Source organism: Carassius auratus, chromosome 50 (genome assembly GCF_003368295.1).
Source record: "Carassius auratus strain Wakin chromosome 50, ASM336829v1, whole genome shotgun sequence".
Taxonomy (NCBI): domain Eukaryota; kingdom Metazoa; phylum Chordata; class Actinopteri; order Cypriniformes; family Cyprinidae; genus Carassius; species Carassius auratus.
The window spans coordinates 5,626,613-5,633,113 of NC_039292.1; the positions used below are offsets into that span (position 1 = coordinate 5,626,613).

Sequence of the window (6,501 nt, forward strand, 5' to 3'; positions counted from 1 at the left end):
CCACTTCTGGAAAATTCCTCTCCCCTCCATCTTTGCTTTAGGGAGGATACGCTCATTTAGCTCCCACTTATATCTGTGTGCCTGCCCTCACGTAGGTTGTTCACCCTGTGGGCAGCTGTGGACTGATGGGTGTGCCAGGGCAGGGTTTTTTCAATGAGATTCTTCCCTACACAGTTAAGGGACACTACTGCTCATACGATTAGGAAAGGCAAGTTAGCACATTTTATACACAATGGTAATTCAAAGTGCTTTTTTGTGTGAAATACTAAGAATCAAATAAAATGCTTTGCATTTAGTTGGATGAGACTTAAATAACATGTAAATTACATTGGCCTCAAAAAGTAGACACTTTTTGTAAAACGCAAATGTTTCGAAGAATGTTTTAACTGCACATAATGAATGCTTTCCTGAAACCTGAAACATTTTTCTGATTATGTTTTGTGTTTCACATAAGAAAGCAGGTCATACAGCTTTGTAAAGACTCAGTGTGAGTAAATTATTCCAGAGTTTTCATTTTTGTGTGAACTATACCTTTAAACCTCAAGTATTTCTCCCTTATAACCCAAAATGCTCCATCTTCTTGGCCTCCAGAGTTCAGTCAAAGCCGGTTATCATTCAAACAGAAATATCAGTGGCCAAGACCCTGTTTTCTGCCAAACATTTGGAATCTTTCCATCAAATAAATTTAGCAACTCACAATGAACTCCAAGGAGACAGGGGAGGAATGACATATTTGTCCCTCAGCACTGCTTCCACTGTATAATGGTCGCGGTTAGCTGCTTCAGACACACCTCTGTGTTCACAGCTCATCTGTCTGGGACGAATTTCTGTGTGTTGTATGAGAGAAACAGAAAGAGTGAGAAAATGCGGGAGGCTGAAAAGATAGTGACACGCCCTGAAAAAACTTTTTTGTAATATCTTCCAGATGATATTGCTATGCTGATGCTTGGTTTGAAAACAACTTCTGATTCATGTCAATGTATCCAGCTGGTACGTGCCCTGTTGTTTTCATTTCATGTGTCTGCACTTCCAAAATTCCACCAGACCTGGCCCTTTTAAACAAACAGTCAGCAGACAAGAGAAATATGTTCATCATCATCATCTTAAAAAGATGCAGTATAGGCCGTAATATGATCATGCTTGTGTAAAAGCAGTAGCTCTGGGAAAATGGGAGTATGCCAGGTATCTTTTCCCAAACAATGTGCCATGCTTGTGCAGTAACTTCATGTACAATGGGCTTCCAGTGACTCACTGTCTTTTTCTGTACAGGCTGCTCCTATTCCCCTCAGGTGCAGTCTTCTCTTATTCACGTTTAATGCAAATAGTCTTGCTATGCAGGTTTTGTTTTACATTTGTTTACAATGTATTGTAAAATTGAGTGTGTATACATGCTGATTAAGGATAAGGTCATGTTGATGCCCTCAGTTTTTCTTTTTCTTGTGAGCAAAAGTCGCATATTTCTAAATCTGATTTTGTGTTTTATTATTGCCAAACTAAAATAAAAATTAATTAGAGAATGGAGTTTTAAGCCTCTAAGAATAAGTCATAATAGGCCTGTCTTCAATCTTGAAACAATTACTTTATTCTTGCAATTTTATGAATTTATTCTCAATCTTAGCTCAATCGTAAATTTCAGGTGCAGAACTGTTATTGGATAATGCTTCAAATATTGTCATTTTGAGAATTATTACACATCAAAAGCTGGAAGGTTTGGAATCAAAATGGGGAATACTTAGCCTGTAGCCGATACAAAAAAAAAAAAAAAAAAATATATATATATATATATATATATATATATATATATATATATATATATAATTACTAAACCTCAAGTTAACTTTTTTTGAAGAAAATAGAAATGTTTTTGGGACTTTCTTTTTTCTTTTTCTTTTTTTGTCAAGAGAATGGAAGTAAATGGACCCTAATGGGATTTGGTTCCCTACATTTTACAAAATATATATTTCTTTTTGTGACATAAGGGAAAGTAAATGATGAAGTTTTTTTGTGATTTGAAGAATTTATGATACAATTTTACATTTTATAATATAATCTTTGGTCTTTTCCCATTCAGGTAGATGCCTCCCATCAACATCACGCTGAAGAAGATAAATGATGCCTCTTACATCTGCTATGCCTCATTGAAACATCCCTCAACCATCTTCCCATCTGTTGTTTTAAACCTGATAAATGCACTGTGTGAGAAGCAAAGATGAGCTGCGTCAGTAGTTGGAAGCTCTTGGCCAGAGCCACATGGTAAAAGTAGACATCTCTCAGAGGAACCGTTTTCACATCTCCTGCCCAAAAAGAGTTGCAGTCGTTTCCTCAAACTACTGCGAGCTGGAGGACAATGCGAGCCAGAGAATGAGGGTGTGTCTTAGGCCCCGGAGGGAAGATTTATGCTCTTTGTCCCATTTGTATGGGCTTCCACTGACAGGAGGTGTTCCCCGCTCCAGAAGAAGAGTTCTCCCACACAGCCGACCCACGTAGCAGGCAGGGATGTCCTCAGATAATTTTAGCCAGCTGACGGCACTCTGTTGTTCCTACCTTACATCTGTTCCTCCTTTTGTTTCTAATTTCTGTTAACTGTATTGTTTATTGTCTCCGAATAATCTCAAACATGTGCTTCTGCAAGGAACGAAGTCGTTTGAGAGAAACTCGTGTTAGAACCAGACCACAAGTCTCAGTGCATAGAGTTTTGGACCCCACTGACTTTCACTGTATGGAAAAAAGGTCTTCGAAATATCTTCTTTTGTGTTCTGCTAAAGAAACAAAGTCAGGTTTGGAACTAAGTGAAGGTGAACTATGAACGATTACTTTAATAACATTAATTCTCCACTAATTTGACCCTGGATACCTGATCTTTGCCTGAAATCTCATGATCGCACATTCATTTCTGCACATGGCACATCAGGGAAAACCTCACAGAGAGCTCACATTCATCACAAGTCGAGCACATCCTGCCTGGAGTCCGTTGCAGGAAAGAGTGGGTCACCGCAGCATTATGTAATGGGCTCTTTGCTGTCATGGCAACACTGTGGGAACTGGAACTGTGTATTCGTGTGGCAGGAGGCTGCGGCGTGTGTTGACAGAACGTTCCTCACGTTGGGTTCCTGGATGGGCCAGACTATAAACACTCAGTCAAGGAGTTCCTTCTCTTCCACAGTTTGGGTTTGGAGTCTTGCGAAGGTTTGTATTACTACGTTTCTGATCACATCCACTAATTCTTTTATTTGTCCACTGGATTTAATTTTTCTGCAAGTTTTGTACTGTACTCTGCCTGGAAAAGGGATGTTTTCTGAAAGAATATCAGGCCAGATCAGTTCACCAAAGGACACACTTTGATATTTGCTATCAGGGTTTCAACTTTTCCTTTAAAAGAGCCAGTTGCCTTCATGATAGTTTTTTATTTATTCCGATAAAACTAGGGTTGTCAATAAAAGACTGATCTTGATATTTCTAAAGAAAGCAGTAATAATATAATTATTATTATTTTATTTATTTTTTTGCATTTTTTAATCATTTTTGTAAAAGCAATATACAAATAATATATATTAGAAAATATTTTAGTCATTTAAATATATTTAAGTCCCTGGACGCAATTTGATTTAGTTAGAGATTTGATAAATTTACCTTAATTTGGTTGCACATTTTGCAGTGACTTAATTGATACAACCATCCAGCTCCTATTTATACATGAGCCTGTGTTGTTGTAGAAATTAAGGGACTGTACAGTTTGGGTGCAGGGCAAGTTCCTTTATTCTTTGTCGTCTGCATGCAATTGCAAAATTTAGTTGAGCAGAGCTGTCTGCATCATTTGTGAGAGACGGGAATGTTGCGTTTTGAGGCGTGTATGACTCACTGAACTTAAATGTGGGACACAAAACATGAAACAGACATTTTCCCTTCTGGTCTGTAGTATGTTGACAGTAGGTATGATGGATGTAAAGACTGAACTTGACGAACAGTTATGGTTCATTACATGTCAGACAGTGTGTTTATAATGGCTTGTATCTGGCGCTAATGGGAACAGAGGTCTGATAAAGGACGTATCCACCGGGTGAGGCCCTTCCTGATAAAGAAGGCACTGTCTGCATTACTCTGAATCACCCGGCCCTGTGTTTGTGTGTTTTTTATTGTATCCAGGCAAAGCCAGTCTGAAGTTTCCATCCTTCAGCGTGGAGCAGCACTTTCCTGAACTCCAGCCAGGAAAATGTGTGTCGGCTTGGCAGCTCGACTGTGGGAAGACTATGGGCAAAAACTGGTGGAGTTTTGCGGCAAATGGCTTTATATAGCCTTACAGCTCCTTGGGACTCCCTCTTTGGTGTAGACAGAGCGATAGAGGTAGAGGGATACTACACAGCAAGAACTGCAATTACAAAAACATAATGAGTGAAAATAAGAGACGTCAGAATTGAAACAGAAAATGGCTTTTTAATATGAGCGTGTTATGGTTTAAAATTACACTAAATTACACTGCATATAAACTGTAAAGCAGACGTTCTGTGGAGTCCACCTACATGAGTTTGACCCCTGGGACCAATGGTCTGTTACCTCCAGATAAAGCTTTAATTTCATGTTCAGCTGCACAAGGAAAACAAATGCTATTCCCCGGTCTCTGCTAATTACTGCTGTCCCATTTCAGGAAGAAGTCTGGCCTCCTCCTCCTGTTTTCTTTGTTATCTACTCTACACGACTTCCTGCATGAGCACTGAGGCAGGCCTGTCCACTCAGAGAGAGACTCCCACGTCAGGTTCGGTGAGAGAGACCTTTAAACATATTTAATAAATTTTTAAGGTAACTTATTATTTTAAGATTTCAATTTTTTTGTTTAATGATTATTTTTTTGTAAATATTTTTTCTCTTCTCAATTTTTCCATGAAATATATATATTGTACTTCATATTTTGTGATGTCCAAAGCATCTGTTCATAAGAAAACCACAGTATTCCTGGAAATGTTAATCATCAGTGAAAAAGAACATCTAAAAAATTGCATTTACAAAAATGAATCACGATTGAATGACCGTCCGTCTTATGTCTGTCTTGCATTTGCAAATAAAACCAGTGTCACCACAGTGCTCAGTGTCTTCTTAACAGATTACAGATGCATTAGAGGACTTTCTGGCTTGCTTTTGAATCGACATTGGCCACTGGATATACTTCCTCTGGGATGCTCATGAGAATGAAATCGAAAGTATAGTGGCCACCTATAAACACGTACAGTGTAATGATACCATAGCGACTGAACCCTCCCTTTTATTCACAGTATTATGAGTGAACAACTGTGGGCTGAACAACCAATCAGTCATAGATTCACCCAGCCATTCCCTGCTGGATGGAAGCGCATCCGACCAGAGACGTCTGCAAGGAAATGATGAGCAAATACACAGATATTTGGCAAAAGCTCTGAGGAACATTTGCATTTCAAAGGTAATGTATTATGCATCTGTGAAGAAGCACAAGCACTTTCAAACTCTTTGAAAATCAACACCAGTACAGGTAGGCTAGCAATGTATCAGTCCCTTTAAGGCATCAGCAGCCATTTTGGAAGGCAATAGACTTCAATTTTGAGTCTCAAAAATGTCATGAATATCATTATATTATCATGTCGGCATCATAAATGTAATCAAATCATACTAAAATAGTGTATTTTTCAGGCTAGCAGTTACAGCTAAAGCTCATGTGTGTCTTAGAGTAAACAAACTCATTCAAAAAGATCATTGGCTCTTTAAATAAAAGGCAAGGCTTCCATATACTATATTTGTTGTGATTTTCCCATTCATTTTTCTACGAGAGGTCCATCTCCCCCTTTTCAGTGTCTCTGATCAAGTTAGGATCCTGAAGTACCCTAAAAACTCCTTACATGGTTTTGGTGGAAGCGTTTCACTCTGCTGAGCTGCTGATATGGACATGCTCCTGCCGTCACTGCAGCAAAAAAAAAAACAAAAAAAAAACTTGAGGACTGTGTGTTTATAATTCCATGGTTGTAAGTCCCTACGGACTTTCATATTTTGCTTGCAGAGTTCGCCATCAAGTTTAAGAGCTCTGGAGATATTTGGCTAAAATAAGGCTTATATGGTGGAGGGACTTGCAGCGAACACACTTCAGTCTGTTTTTTCATTAATTTCTATCCATTAATTCTTTGAATATATGAAAATATGTAGCTTTGCATATCCCCATTATCTAACTCATTTAAATCTTATATCAACCTGAATGGGACACACACAGCTTAATCCTTCAACAGTATTAAGTGTCAAATGACTGTGTAATCTTTTCAATTGAAGTTCATTTTTACAACACGTTTCAATTAATTAGGTGCACTGAAAGGTATTTTTTAGCCTTCATAAGGAGGCAGCCTGAGGCATGTGCTTCCTTGCCTTTGTACAAACGGATGTGATTTTCCATTAACTTGTTTAAACACAGCAGCACAATTTTACCTGTCCACAACACCTGGAAACATTTACACAAACCAAATACGGTCACTGTCATATACTTGGTGTCCA

The 6,501-nt window shown here is 38.4% G+C and overlaps 1 long non-coding RNA gene across 1 annotated transcript; it reads left to right on the top strand.

Annotated features, from left to right (window-relative positions):
- The first annotated feature begins 2,886 nt into the window (after nt 1-2,886).
- On the top strand, nt 2,887-5,362 carry LOC113066435 (uncharacterized). Its single transcript, XR_003279160.1, has 4 exons — nt 2,887-3,186; nt 4,144-4,341; nt 4,643-4,755; nt 5,265-5,362. It is a non-coding gene; the product is annotated as an uncharacterized LOC113066435 (long non-coding RNA).
- The last annotated feature ends 1,139 nt before the right edge of the window (nt 5,363-6,501 follow it).